Here is a 16,837-nt window from a genome sequence, read left to right as displayed (position 1 = left end):
TTGTACACATAGTATACACGATACATTATACTTTAATTGTATGGTTATATTTGTGCAAAGTTTTAATGAATCAAATTCGTACAAAACTGCTGTATGCCATTCAGGATTTTTATAAAATCCATTACATCACAATACTAAACAGTTTTAGATTTAAAACATAATATCATGAATAATGTGTATGCACTTAAGTTAAATTATAATACTTATCTATGCAGGTAAAAACAATTTGTAATATTTTAGTATGACCAATATTTCTTACCCGAATGTGTATTTCATATTTTCGTAACTTTTACACACCACAGTATACAATTAATACAATATAACTCCATAGTATATCTTATCTAGTCGATAACCATGTACCAAAAAGTAACAAAATATCAAACTGTTCTCGTTTGACTTAAGATTTTTAATTTAGTTTAATGGATGGTAAAATAAAAGACAAGGAATAAGAGCATGAAAGAAAAAATCTCTAATTTACAGCAAACAAGAGTTGAATAAAAAAAAAAAAACGGCGATTAACCATCAAAGCCAGAGACCTGTGAAATAAAAGGGATTTCTTTCATCTTCGTGTAGAGCTTCTAATTTAAGTTACCCGTCGCTTATACAGGTTTGGAAACCTACTTATATATTTTAACCAGAAGGTATTTTACTTTTTTTTTTTTAACATAGAATTTCTTTACGAGGAGAAAATCCAGTAGTAAACAGTCTAGATTGGATAAACATATTGAAGTGGCTAGATTAAATACCTACGTCATAGAAGTAATTTAATTAACTCGAAACGTATTTATTGCGTTTTTCTTCCGAGGAATTTGATCTCAGATATCCATTATTTTTCTCTGGAAAAATAATTCACTGTGTATAATAATAATACACACGCTAAAAATGTCGAAAAGTTAAGACATATCATGAGAGTAAAAAACAATTACATAACTCTTAATTAACACACAGAAATTCGATTAAAAAAGGTGGGTACCGCTCTGCTGTAGTACGCTGTACATTAGGGATCGATTTGGCCACTTTAATGGATGTGTTCAATTTGAACTCAATGACTTAAAATCATTGTATGCGAAAAACAAGTCTCAGACGCTTGATCAGCCTATATTACAAAGTATATTATTTTATGATATTACTGTTGTTAAAGTAAACCATTTTACTATTATTAATACGGTAGGTTGAATTCATTTTTGCAGAAAACATTGCATTTGAAAATATAACTGTGTGACTAAAATATAATAATACACTTTTTCTTTTTAAAGTTTCAAGTGCCCGCGAATAACATTTTTAAATTACAACGAAATAACTGAAATAAAATTGTTGTTATTCATTCAAATATTTAATTTCGTCCAAATCTAAACTTAAAATATCTATAAATAAAAACTGGGTTTATATATTTTTCAGGTTTTTGATCACAGGAGAAACTACTTATAAAAAATCTTGTTTTAAAATATAATTGAAATATTTAATTATTTTTGAACAACAAAATAGTTTCAACATTTTCTTAATATTGATGAATTTTTTCTTCATTACTTAAGCGCCTATAAAAAATATTTTATTATTATATATGTGTATAAATATTGAAATACTGTATTTGTGTTTATATATGTATTTTTGATATTTTTTAATTAGAAAATCAACAAATTATGAGTAAACTTGTATTATATTTTCAAACACTTTACCTTCAACATTTTTATCATTTATAGGAAAAAAACAAAAATATTGAAAATGGCAAGTCTCTTGAAATGGCTTGAAAAGAGTTTCAATATTTTTAAAATTATATCTTCAATGGAAAACGGTCATAATATAAATATTTTGTAAACATTTAAAGTATCTACAGTTAGTTTTTTTGGGTCACACACAAAAAAACAAAATCAATTTCGTTAAAACTGGTTTTGCGTAAAAATTCATATTTTTTTAAATTTTGTTTTTTTCCTCGACGCTTTTAAAAATGACTGAGAATTTCCCATTTTGGCCACCCCCAAAGTTGAAAATCGAATCATTTTTTCGAATACTTTTCGTGTATACAGACACAAAAACAAACACGTCATTGTAAAATCAATACATTCATTGCTCCGCTCTGAATCTAAAATAAACAAATAAATAAATAGACAAAAACGTCGTTTTAAATGTATTGTGATTCCTCGAAAATGTTTACACAGACAAATAAAGATAGTAAGTTCTGTGTATCATTTTAAAGGTTAGGTCGTAAATATTTCAGGTTAGATTTAAAATGAAAAACGTGTATAGTATAGTTACGTCGGGCTTACTTACTTTACACGATTTACGTAGAAGGTCGACCTGAAATGACAACAAGAAAATTAATAGCAAAACATCCTCAACGGTTGGATAAGAAAAACATATTTTCAGACGAATAAAATAATATTATTTTCCCATAGTTTAAATGTGGATAGGTAGGTAGTTAAAGTATATTCTTTAAGGTGTGCCTATTTTTTTTAAATTTTTTATCAACTACTGCGATTGTTTTCAGGGATTCCGATTCCCGTTATGTTAGGTTCCCGGAAATTTTTCTACCCAGTACCGGTTTATTTACATTTATCCCCACTATATCACATTGGAAAAGAAATAATTGTTGGACTCTGATAGATTAACAATTTTGAATCGATTACAATTTTATCGCGATTTAAAAAAAATCAAATTAACTTAGAATAGTATTTATTGTCGAGTTAAAAAGTTTTCAGAGCCAATGACATTTCAAGTATATTATCAAAAATTACCTTATAATTTAATTTAGTTATAGTAGTATGATAAATTATGGAGTAAGAAAACTATAATATTATAGTAGTGAATTCACTACTATAGTTTTAATATGTTTGACGGTACTCGATCAACCTTGAATTTATTTTCAAACAGTATTATGTTATTTTTAATAATTATATAGTTTCGATATTATATATGTCACTTTTTTGTATTTTGTTTACTTTTGAATATTTTTACCACATAAAAGAATATTAATTACCGATAATAATATTCAACGTCTTACAAACCATACCCAAAATATTCTTAAAAGTCTATTAGATAGCTGAAAGAACAAAAAAAGGCGCTCTGTACCTATCTCGTTATTGATGAGGTCACTGTGATGGATGTATTAAATTCCAATTCAATGATAAATCATGATTGTATACGATAAAAAACGTTCTGAGCGGAAACCGTCTGTCTGCAACGATATTTTATTATATAATATTATATACATTTATATTAATATTGATACTATAATTTTCTATGAGTTATATGGTAGTGCTTGTCAAAAAAATTATTCGAAATGTCTATAAATAGCTCTCAAAAAGTACCTGATTTAGATATATGAAAAATATCCGTAGAAAATGCACATAAAGATCATAAAGATTTGTGAAAATTTCAAGCAATTTTTACTGTTATTCGTTTTTGAATTATAACAAAATAACATAACTGATTTTGTCAAAAAATTGTATTTCGTTATCATCATTTTCGTTTGTTTGTAATTTTAATTTTCTCCATCGAATATAACTATGGAATCGTAACGTTTGACCCTCCAAAGTACCGACTAGATCCTATTTGCTACCGGACACCACCCTCAAAGTTGATGATCGAAGCATTTCGTCTACTGCGTTAAAAAGTGTCTTCGTGGTACAAAAAAAAAAAAATTTAATTAAAAAAACACACACATCGTTGTGGAACTAATACGTCCATAGCTCCGCTCATATTCTAAAACTATAATTTTTAAATACCTATAATATACCCATTAATCTCACATAATTTGTAGACAGGTAATGGTTGACTAGTCACATTTTTATGGTAAAGTCGGTTCGAAAAAATTATAAATATTTATGCAATGCGCATGTATAAAACTAAAAATGATGAATTAATTTGCATAAAACTATAAACGATACTATAATATGATGTATTTATTATGGTTAAGTCTTGTTGAGAATTTCGTTGACGTCACTCAATGTATGCATCCGTTAGGGCATCATAATTTACGTAATATTAAAAGAGATGGATACTAACCTTAATGTAAATAATAAATGTACCATTTTGGATTTGACCTATTTCTCTGACAGTCATCTTTTTGTAAATTATTAATGGAATTAGACGGTAGTTTTCATTTTCATTTTTTCATTTTCTCTTAACGAGGAGTAACAAATACATTTTTATTTTATTTCTGGTACGTAGGAAACAAGTTTCACTTAAGTATAATATTGATGAAATGTGTGAAATCGCTCTGCTGTATAGTAGGTATTGAGTGTTCTTCGTCGTTGAGTAGACCACTAAATGTATTAAATTTCAATTCGATAATTCTATACGATAAAAGACAATTCTGAGCGGAACGGGTCTGTCAGCCTATATTTCTAAGGTTATTTTATTATATATTTATAAATTATAATGATTCCAGAAAAGAGGTCGGCAACCTTTTGAGACGAAAGAGCCAAAAGTACCAATTTACAAAATTTCCCAGTTTTTAAAGAACCACCAACATTTTTGGTTTCTTTATTGTAGTATTAAATACTGCCAAAATTATTTTGTTAATATAGTTATATGTATATACTTATTTGATTTTCGATTTAAAATAAACGACTTAAAACGCGAAATAATATTAATTTATGTAAAAACATATAAATATTTTTAGCACAAACATATTCAATATTTTTTTTATAACAAAATATTGTTTTTGGTAATAAAACAATTAAATTAATCTCCCAACTGAAGAGCCGCAACTTTAGACCAAAAGAGCCACATGTGGCTCGTGAGCCGCAGGTTGCCGACCCCTTTCTAGAACCATTCTAGAAAGATCTCAGGTTCAACTTAATATTAAAAAAACAAGAGCTGTGCTAAAATGTCCAAGCTATGATTTCATACATTTTTATCTACAAATAATTTTCATTTTTTTTGTATTCTTGTTCATATTTTAACTTTTATCACTAATACAAAATATGATTGCTATAAGTACAACTTATGAAGAATCCTGTTTTTAATTTTCAACTTTTATGACTGTGCATTACATTTTTTCGTGATATATATAGAAAATGTTAGTTTAAGTACCTAGTAATGGAATGTATCAATTTTTAATGATATCAATAATAACAAAACATCAAAATCCATGAGGATAAATCGTAATTATACGTTTGGATATCCAATGTTGTCAACATTTGAACTTCAATCGCTCATAAACAATGTAAGTTAATGAATCGATCATCCATCATTGTAAAACCAATACATTTATCGTTTCGCTCAGAATCTAAAATTAACTAACATAACACAGTGTTTTCAACAAATAGAAATCTATGATTTTTATTGTGAACTATTTTCGCTTTTCAGTGCTTAATGAATGCAAATTTTCTTTGCGATTTATTGCCAAGGTTATTGGACTGTTTAATTACATTTCACGTTTGTTAAAAAAAAATATGGACATGGTTAAAATATTTTTTTGTCAATATCGTTTTCAGTATTATGTTTGATTTAATTATAACGTAAAATGTACGTTCAACTATCAATTATATCTAATATGAATGTGTATTTATATTACATACATCGAAAGTGTTTAAAAAACAATTAGTTAAATTAATTCATTGTGGTTTATGTTTGTATTAAATCATTTGATCATTAGATGGTCCCTAGGCATTTTCCATCTACATCAGCTATTCATTCAAAGGCATAACATTATAGATAATCTAATTCTAAAAAAAAAAACAATTACAAATTATATGTAGATTAATTTTTTTCATCTTATTTTGCAGTGTGGCATTTACAAATATAATATAACGTATGTCAAATGTGATTGTAAATATGGTTTGAACAAAAATAAAATAATTATTGGTTTTTAAATATAAAAATGTAATGAAAAAATAATTATTTTCTTTAAAAGGTATATTTTATTGATTTTTTTTTATCCAATATATATTAGTATATTATATACTCAGGGATCAAGTTTCCCATCGATCAGCAATTGGTTTAGTGCTTGTTGGTTTTCTTTTTAGTATCGGCTTTTTATGTTTAGGGGAAATTTTTTTGCTCAACATTCGAAGATTATCCGTTACCCGTTATCCATTCAATCACTTTAAAGAAGAAGGTAGAAACGTATAATAGTAGTGAAAAAGAAAGAAACGACATGTTATTTACAGTTTATATATGTGAGATATGTTAACCGAGAAGATCTTTTTGAATGTGCAATAAGAGAGGAATTCAAATTTTATAATACGAATAACAGATATAAGTTTAAATTTAATTTAACCTAATTAATTAATTAATAAAGGGATAATAACAGAACAACATTCGACAAATTTACTAAAGGAATTAAAAAAAAAAAAGTTATAAATATTAATCGAATATGCGATCACAAACCTTTTGTGCGCCGATGATTTTAAAATAATATCAACATGTTACTCTTATATATTAATTACTATAGGTAGGATAACCTTCATTATAACATAATGTATTTTGAACAGTTCAATTTGTATTATAATTTATTTGTGCATTTGCAGATGCTACAACACAGACTACCTACATACCATTTTATTGAAAAATAATTTATTAGTTAATAAAAAAAAAAAAACAATGTGATTATGTTTTTACCTTGTTATGATTTATCCAAAAAGTAGTTGGTTGATTTTTAATTTTAGTTTTAGTGCTTTACTTAATAATTATATGTCAAGTATTATATTTAAAATTGGTGGTTATTTATGCAGATGACACATTCACATACTTCTTACAAGTTACTATCATATGATGGCTGTCATCAATAAATGTATTGGTCTTCTAGGTTTTTTTTGTGGTTTACATAATAATATAGTGTGAAGTTTTAGTTATTTAGCTCAAAGTATTTAGGTTCATATCTAATAATATGTGTAAATAGTTATATTTAATAAAATAAGCTGACATTTTTTTTAAAAGCATTTTAAATTAAAATTTAGTGTTATAACATTAATAATTCGTTTTTAAAACCCGTCACATATTTTTATACGTAAGTAGTACTAAATAAGCTATAAGACCGTTTTTTTACGGAGTTTGTGCTTTTATTAAATTATTAATGAAATATCAGCAAGTATACAATATATTTATATAATATTATTGTTTAGATTAATATTGTGATTTGAATATTTGAGTAATTTTAAATGATTGCACTAATTGCTTTTGATTTAAAAATGTTAAACTAAAGTGCGTGTGCAGTAGGTATGAAAATAATTAATTAAGAAAAATAAGTGTGTTAATTCTTAAATTTTTTCACTATGTCTAAAAACAAAATTTGCCACCAACTTATTTTATTTAGTTCAAAATGAATGTTGAGCATAATATTTGCATACAACTTAACACGCTGGCCACGACTGGGCTTTAAAGTAAGCAAACAAAATCTCTATTAGGATACAGTTTGCCACGAGTAAATATCCCTTTTTGTAGTACCTATAGACAAACAATAAAAATAGAATGAGAACAAATCGTAAGGTACAAACATATGGTTTTAGTATTCCGTGAAGTAAATGGAATCTACATTTTAAGTAATTAGTCAAATTACAATACGAAAAACGAATATGACAATAACGGATAAAAATAATATTCGAAAAGAAATAAAAAACTGTGGGATATATCCTCCTGGTTTGAAGTTTTTCCATACACTTATGTGTTACTTTTTAAAGGGGCTATATCATTGGAGATACAACTCCAAACATATTTATGTACAATATATATTTAAGTAATTATTATTATTATTATATTATTACTTATAAATTATCATATTGTACTTACCCACAATATACTGTATTCATAAACCCTTTGATCATTTAAATAAAGATGCCACTGGCAGTAAGAAAAAAAAAATGTTACTTTTTAATCAAATATATATTTTATTTAGCATGGCCCATCGAATATTGTATGCTATATACATCACTATAATAAATTGTATGTCATCGACGGTGGTTAGATATCACGGAATTGAATAATAATAATAAAAACTATTTGTTTTGTTAAAAACTAATTTCACAATAAATTTAACCCAAGATGTTTTATGATACATTTTTACCAACAATGCATCCAGTACATAATTTATATTAAGTTTAACACAGTGAGTGTCGTTTCAATACTCAGGGTCAGATTGGAAACTTCAATGGAAATAGTAAGCTAGTCAACTATTTATAAGACGATTCCGACAATTGTCCCCGGAAAAGTCATAAAACCAACTTGCACGTCGCTTTTTAAACAGAGAGGAATGACGAGAAAGAGAGAAGTAGAACAAGATTGAAAAAAATGTGCAACTGAACGTGACAGATTGTTAGGCAACATTGGTCACCCCGGTCGTTTATGTCGATTGTAAAGGCATTTTTTTCGATCCAAAGCACGTAAACTCTTATTCCAATATATTATTTTGAACAAATAAACCATCGTCAACAATGTGTCTAAAATTTTCCCCAACATCTTTTTAATAATAATATTTTTTCGCTTTTTTTTATGATTCCGATGAAATTAAATACGTGTGAAAACTTCATCATGGAAGTAATAAAAATAAACTTCGTGGGACGAAAATCGGCAAAAGCAATTAGTATGTGTACATTATTTTATATTTTTTTACTTAGAATAGGAATTCTCTCTTCTGGCTACAGGTATAATAATAATATTATTATTTTATTCGTCGGTATGGTTGTATGAATGATGGTTTGTGGTAACGTGAAGGGAGCATGGGACATTTTTAAAAAACCGTCTTTGTAATTGGTTAAGTTATTATTACATTTGCGCGTTGACACAATTCGCCACACTTTTTTTAATTAATTTAATATATTTTAATTTGTAATTATTTTACATAGTACCTATTATTATAATGCAAAAGTGAGTATTATTTATTTTCATTTTCATATTTACCACTTTACCATATTATTTATTTCTGGATTTACCATAAAATATTATACAACAAACCCAATATTGTAGTTAACCGTTAGATATTATGTGTGTGTGTGTGTGTGTGAGATATATATTATAGAGTCTATTATCGGGGCCTTTATCAGTGATATTAGTTTATTACTTCAACAGAGTAAACATAATCGTGGTTATAATAATATGAACTATAGCGATAGTAAAATAATAGCTTTTAAAATTTGCTTTTGATAACGGTAATTGCGTAGTGGATATATTTAAGTATAAAGTTATTAGTTATTACTTATGACTAAATTATTATATCAGCTACAGCTATATTGTCATCAATAAATATTGTGGTGTACGTAATCTCATTATGAAATGCACGATATCAAAAAACAAAAAATGAATCCTGATGTTTTACCGTTTGGATTTTTTGGATGTATGCACGCTAAACAGAAAAAAATATTAAAACGTCACCCATGAAGTAATACTATCCTGTAAACAATTTTACCCATTTTTGTACGCACGCTATACATATACTAAGAAAAGAATTTACTAAAATAATATTATATTCCATAAAGTGTCTTTTAAATTTCATGTTTATTTATTGATTTTTAACTAGAATACTAACGAGGACGAGGCAATAAAAATATTTATTTTTTAAAAACGATATTATTTTGATAAAACTAAACAATTTTACGATGTGCATGTTTGCTTAGCAAGAAATTATAATAATCAATACTTGATAGACATAATATACTGGTAGGTGAAACGAATATCGCTTAAGAATTAGGTTCTTGAATCGTATCTATTGACATAGTATTACATTAAAGGAAATTCTTTTGATTTTTAGAGCGTTATAGAGTTAGGCAGTACATATCATTTAGACGTTGTGTTTACATCAATCCCGCAGGTCGTATTCGACGAATCGTTATCTATAGATAACGTCTTAACCTTCAGATAAAATTTGCACTACTGAAAGAATAGTGACACAACTCAAAAAACACAACTGCTTGTAATTAGCTATTAAAGGATTAAAAAACACATTACAAATCAAATTTTTATTACATTTGTATGCTGTTTTGATAAATTACATTGTTTTTAACGAGACAAGTTTAAAAGCTCAATTTCCCAATTAGCCGAAGTATGTTAAAAAATGTATAAAATAATTGGAATGTTGACAAGAAATTACAAAGAACACCTGTTGGTGGAATAATTGTCACCTGGAAATGTATTAAACATGTAAAAATATTATCAGTTTGAACAAATATGAATTTTACTGTGTCGACATTTGGCTGCTCCGAATCACTTCAACGACAGATAAAACGTGTAAAAGAAAAATGTTTAAAATTAAATTAAATATGCAATGAATAAATGTCACAGAATAGGCATTTTTCTAATGATATTTTATGAAAAAAAAATTTAATTAAAATTTGAAATGCTAGCACTATTTGTTTTTGTTTTAAATTTGTCGTGGGTATACAGTTTGCGTTGATATCTAACTGATTTTATAAATAAAAAGTTCAAATTAAATAATTAAATTTGGTAAAATATTCATAACTATAAATAACCGAAACCGAAAAAAAAATCATTGACGGGAACAAACTGTACGCTGTTGAAGAACTTATATATATGCAAAATGCCTCTGAGTATACACAATTATAATCATAATATGGTAATAGATGGAAACTGCGTAAGTACTGCAGAACCATATACCATTAAAAAAAAAATCTTCAATTATAATATTATGTGCCCTATAACTAGCTATAATTGTCAATTTATCTCGAATTATTAAACTTGTATAAAAAATGTTTACTATATTATGTTGAATGGTATATTTGAGTATTCAGTGTACCTAAGTAAGTAATAAAATATAAACAGTTTTAAATAAATTAGACTTTTCTAAGTTGCTCAGTTATTTACTATACCGGAAAGTAAAATAAATAATATTTATACACTATTTTACCAATTAATTATTTATTTTACCAAGAAATACTGTTTTATATTTGTTTTTAATTTAATATAATATAAATATTATATATAAGTAGGGAATGCATCTTTATTGTATAACTTTTAAATTAAAAATAGCATTTATACTATGATTATTATATTTTACGTAATTTCGATATGATTTATGTTTTAGGTATGAACATCTCAATATTCTAAGAAAAATACGATGTAATAACGTTCAATACAACTTGCAAGTATTTACACTTAATTATCGAAAATTTAAATAATTATTTAATTAAAGCTTACAAAATACTTTAAATTATTACCTAGGTACATAATTATATATTTATATAGGTACATAACATTTTTGTAGTTAAAAAGTAATACAGTTGTCGAATAAAAAACTAGTTTTGGGGGACGGAGAGGCTGAGCGGATTAAGGCGTCGGTTGCGACACGCACTCTCGCCGGTTCGAACTCGGCCACGGGCGACATTTTTCTTAGGGCAGTCACGGTGTCCGGAGAGAGAGGTCCCAATCCCCAACCCGGGCATGGCAGATACCTACGGAATTGAAAATTCTGCCAAAACAAACATACACGTGTTCAAAACCTACAGTACACTCTCCCTGCACAATTCCACAGGCTAATGACATCAGTTGTCGAAACCTCAACCAAAAAAAAAAAAAAAAACTAGTTTTAATTTAATGAATAACATTTTTATTTTATTAAACAATTAAAAGCTTCAGCACCTCAAGTTATTACATAAATAAAAATATAAAAATATAAATAATAATTGTCGATAAACAATAACAAAATATTTATAAACAAAATTTAAGGTTAATTTTGTGTTTTTGTTTCTTATAAAAATAAACTATGTCATTAAATCTTAAATATTATGAGACTTAATTAGATTTTAATGTTCCAAGTTTCCTGCTTTTTATAGGTATAGTTTATTATTTTTCATTATAAATAATAATTTGTAATATAATAATTATAATATACTTGTAAATATTAAATCACGTTTATAAATTTATATTTACCTAATATATTAACGCAATAATTATAAGTCATTAATATTATGATAGTGAATCATAAATTGTATAAAATATCAGTATTTGTTTTCATTGATAAAAAAAAAATAATCAACTCAGATAACTTATTGGTTTTTGTCATTTTTTTCCTATTATGTCATGTATATTACCATTTATTATATTTTTTTACGAAAAAAGTAATTTATAACAAATAAAATGGTAGTTTTTGAAGAACTTATCAAACTAAATGCAAATCACGAATAATAATAATAATAATATTATATTCAATAATTACAATCAATTCATTAACAATCTTAATTGTAAATGTGATTTTGGCTTTTATAAAATATAAATCATAGAAGCGGACCTAAAAGTAAGGATTGTGTTATATGGGGTAGGTTTAAGGGTAGATTCATCGAGACATTTTGGGAGAAAGATCTAGACGACATTAAAGAATCAAAATATATTAAACTATCCAAAACTTTATGCGTATTAAGTGAAAGACTTCGGTTTAGAAATCACTAAACTTACTTTGGTTTAAAGTTAACACGATACCGATACTTTCTTATTTATGTTAAACTATTATAATTATTACTACAAGAGAAGAATATTTAAACAATCAACAAAAGCATTGAGAATATATTATATACGTATCATACTCACTGATGTATTGTGTCTACGTATACAAATTTAAAATTTATTTTTCACTCAATATTAAAACATTCTAGAAATATCAAAAATGTATTTTGTGCGTAATAATCAAAAAGGTTATTTATTTTTGGAAATTAAGATGTTTGCAACATAATGCAATATGAAAGTAAAACTTTAAAATCGTCCCAACATTGGATAATAATTTGATGTATGTATTATGTATACAATTTTCGTCTTGAATACCGCTTTTAAGTTTTAACAATCAACAAAATGTATAAAATGTATATATGTATATCTACTAGCTGACCCCGTGCACTTCGCTGCCTTTAAAAAATCACAACCCTTTAAAAAATTGTGATTGTTCAAATCCTTTTGGATGTAACTCGCAGCAGTAAGTACGATTCAACCACCCTGGTAGGCAATCCGACTATGTCGGATCGCGGACAATGTGCGACAGCATATCAAGTAGATATGTATATTTAATATATAAAAATATCGTGTCACAGTGTTTGTTGTTGAACTTCTCCGAAACGGCTTGACCGAAACTAAATAATGTTCCAATTATTATTTATGTTTATTATAAATTACAATAACATATATATATATAAATAATAATAATAATAAATGTAATAATAATTATTATTATAAACATTCGTATATTATGTATGTCTAATGTATAAATATATATATTTTGTTATATAATAATAATGTATGTATTACAAATCTTTTTTATTTATTATTATACAATTATTATCAAGTATGATAGAGAAAATCGTAATAAACATTTTCCAGACTTAATGGAATACGTCACGCAAGAGGATGTACTCGTCTGCATTTGTTCTACGACAAAAATTGGCACTATGGCGTATTGCTGGAATTTTTAATGACACAAACAAATAGAAAATATTCGAATTAAAAAAGAATAATATGGGTTGCTATGGGTTCTAGGATTTTAGAATAATGTTTCTTTATTATTATTTTTTTTCAATTTGAATATTTGTTTGTGTCCATAGCAACCATTAACAAACAGAAATTTCTACCGTAAATCTCAAATTCCCGTTTGAGCACCTCCGGGGGTGATCAATTTCCTTTTTGAATTAGCCTAAAACGTATTTTTCAGGCCTACCAAATTTACACAGAAAATTTGATCAAAATCGGTCGAGTCGTTTCGGAGGAGTTCAATCACTAACACTGTGACACGACAATTTTATATATTAGATTAGCAAAAACAGAACATCTCACGACTTATGGGGGGGGGGGGGGGGGGGGGAGCGATCGTCTCCAGGGATGCACCTGACTTAACAGCTATACAATATAAATGACACTTGATTTACAAATAAATTACATTTAAACAAGTTATTAAATGGCCATGACTGTTTACCGAAGGTCACCATTGAATATAAATTTATTTAACCTAAATGGACAAAATATGTTGACAAATTGTATTAAGAGAGACGAGGTGGCCGAGCGGTCTAACGCGACGGATTCGGCACAGCCGGTTCGAGTTCGATCCTCGACCACCGGGCGGTATTTTTCTCCGTGCAAGTCACGGTGTCCGGAGAACAAGTGCCGCCATCCCCCCACCCAGGGCATGGCAGAAACCTACGGGTGCCCCATTAGAAATTCTGCCAAAACACAACACACACGTGTACCAACCTACCCAATTTAAAAACCCACAGTGCCCTCCCCCACACCCAATGGCCTTTGTTACCGCGGGTTACCCAATAAAAAAAAAAAAAAAAATTATATTAAAAAAATATATATACATTAACTAGTGAGTGTCGTTGAACTTAACATTTACAGGTTTGTTTAATGTATTGTCATTATTATATGAATCATACAAATATTGACAGTGTATATAAAATATATAATATATTGTAATATGTTTAATTGAATCTTTGAAATGGCAATATATATTTAAAAATATTTATTATTATAACTATATGTTTGTGTAAGCAACTACAATTTTTAAAAAATGGCAAGCATTGTATTATATAAATAAGACGTATAAGTTTGTGTTATTTTATTTATCGCAGCACGACAAACTTCAATTCGAAATTGTACAAAATGTCAATATTTTTACAACTACATTTATTTTGCAGTGCTCTTCGTTTTCAATTGCATCACGTAGTCATACTCTTACGCTCTACTTTTTTTAATAATAAAAAGTAGCTTGTCTCAATGCAATTTGTCGGTCAGTTAAAACTTCGTCCGTTGATATTAAACTTTCTTCGCACACTCAAAACTGATTTCTGGTGTATATAATTGATTTATAACACCATCATATGTGGCAGCCAATTTATAAAAATTATCAAGAAATATTTTATTGTACTCGTATAACAGTTTATTGATCAATTTATCAAAACTATCAACCAGCACGATTGACTTGTTTGTATTCCATACAATAGTATTATATTATTATAATATTATTAATTTGACTTTACTTGTCCTAAATTTGATTTTTATATTATTATTTAAGTTGAAGTATCAATAACAGGACCATCGGCTTGTATTACATATTATTTAAACTAAATTGTATACAATTTTATATCTTTCATAAAATAATAAAATTGTTTTAATGGAATCTTCGTTGGTGCCCAGTGCGTCGTGAAGGTGTTTGGGTATGTCGAATTTTTGTCGGGCCTTTTGTGAGTCTCAGCATTCTGTGATAATGTGTTTGATTGAGGTTGGATATAGATAGCCGCATGTTTGGCATGTTCTTGGTGGCTATTTTTTCTTAAGATGGACATTTGTTCAGCGTGTATGACCTCTGAGGCTACTACTCTGCAGATGTGATTTAGTACAACTTCGTCTCTTCGTTTGAGAGATATTGGATAATTCCATTTGTCTGTTGTTCTTTTTATTTCATTTAATTTAGTGTTCATTTTTAACCATTAATTTTTCAATTTATTTTTAAATCGGTTGTTTAAATCTTTGTCTGAGCTTATACTCCAGAGATGTCGTTGATGTGGATTGTTAGCTTATTCATTGGCAAGCTCTTTCGTTACCAGTTAATTTGATTTTTGATTTTTATGTATTATAATATTTAGAAAAATATTCTCCTTGGGAAAATTAAATTATAACTTTATGTTATCTCGCAACAAAGTAAAAACCTTCAAAAAAAATTTAAACATAAAAATATAAAAATACATATTTTTATAAATATTGGTTTTTTAACAACTATAGAAACCATATTTTTTTTTTTTCAAGAACATTTATACATTTTTGAAATAATGAGTACTCAATGAAAATTAATCATCCGGTATAAATCATGTACCCATTGTCACGCTAATCTTATCCGTATCGTCAGACGAAAATCTGAATTTCTAGAAAATAAAAATAATCGATCGATTGCGCGGTTGTAGATGATATTCATGATGGTTATAGATCACTGGTCAGTGGTTATAACAATAAGTACGAGGATTCCAAACATTTGCGTCGTGTCCGAAAACGAGTCGGATAGCTGTTGAAATGCATTTAGGTATTGTAATACAATTTGGTTATTATCCGTAAAATCGACCAACGCGCTTATGTATATGGTGAGCAAATACTCGACGGGCGCTTTATATTATTATTATGGTCGTAATGCGAATATTATATTATTCGCATGAAACACAAAATGCGCAGTTTTCAGTCGTGCACTGGCGTTCGGACGAGGAAGAGGACGATTACCGGTGTAATAAATATATATATATATAATATGTATATAATATATTATGTGCGTATTTGTATACGTAGGTATAGTGTGTTGACGAGAGTAATACGATGTATATAATATACGTGTAGGTAGCCGGTTATAGTGGCGGGTATAGGCGCGCCTACCCTTGGTAGTGGTATAATAATATGTTATATTGTGGCCGCAGCATAGCCGGTCATTTTCAAATCGACCGCCATCATTAATCCAAAAATAACAACGGTATTATTTCCCACCCATTTCCAACCCGTCCCACACGTCCGCTACACCGGGACTCGATCATAGCGGACAAACTATAGCACATTTCGTCGCGAGCGGATTTATGCGGGCCAATTAAAAATTTAAACGAAATGCGTCCAGTCCGGAAGTCGAGTCTGCAGCACATAATAATAATATAATAATAATGGCTGGTAGAATAATATAATTATTCGTAGGTATTGGTGTATTGTTTCAGACGATCCACAGAACCGTTCGCACTAAAATAAAATCGCCGTCTGCTGGGGTTTATATTCCATTCAAGACCATTAATTTGAACAACCAAGTATCTGTGGGCGCAAATTTCCATTTTACATAGGTATCATAATATTAATAGTGTGGCGAGGTGCAACGCAACTGACTATATTGATGGACGCTTAACGCACACACGCGCGGTATTGAATTCAAGATTCACAGGTGTTGGTC

The 16,837-nt window shown here is 27.9% G+C and overlaps 1 protein-coding gene across 3 annotated transcripts in view; it reads left to right on the top strand.

Moving 5' to 3' along the window:
• Positions 1-16,837, top strand: part of LOC132939357 (LHFPL tetraspan subfamily member 1 protein-like) — a 263,817-nt gene that overhangs the window by 84,409 nt on the left and 162,571 nt on the right. Inside the window, exon 2 of one of the 3 annotated variants that reach the window (XM_061006467.1) lies at positions 10,976-11,032. The exons of 1 other annotated variant lie outside the window; for it this stretch is intronic. The gene's annotated coding sequence lies outside the window, so the exon portion shown is untranslated. Of the gene's footprint in view, positions 1-10,975; positions 11,037-16,837 lie in introns of all 3 variants that reach the window. One more of the 3 variants, XM_061006466.1, reaches the window with a different exon arrangement.

This window comes from Metopolophium dirhodum, chromosome 2 (assembly GCF_019925205.1).
Source record: "Metopolophium dirhodum isolate CAU chromosome 2, ASM1992520v1, whole genome shotgun sequence".
NCBI lineage: Eukaryota > Metazoa > Arthropoda > Insecta > Hemiptera > Aphididae > Metopolophium > Metopolophium dirhodum.
The sequence above is the reverse complement of the archived record's forward strand: the minus strand, read 5'-3'. Positions and strand labels throughout refer to the sequence as shown.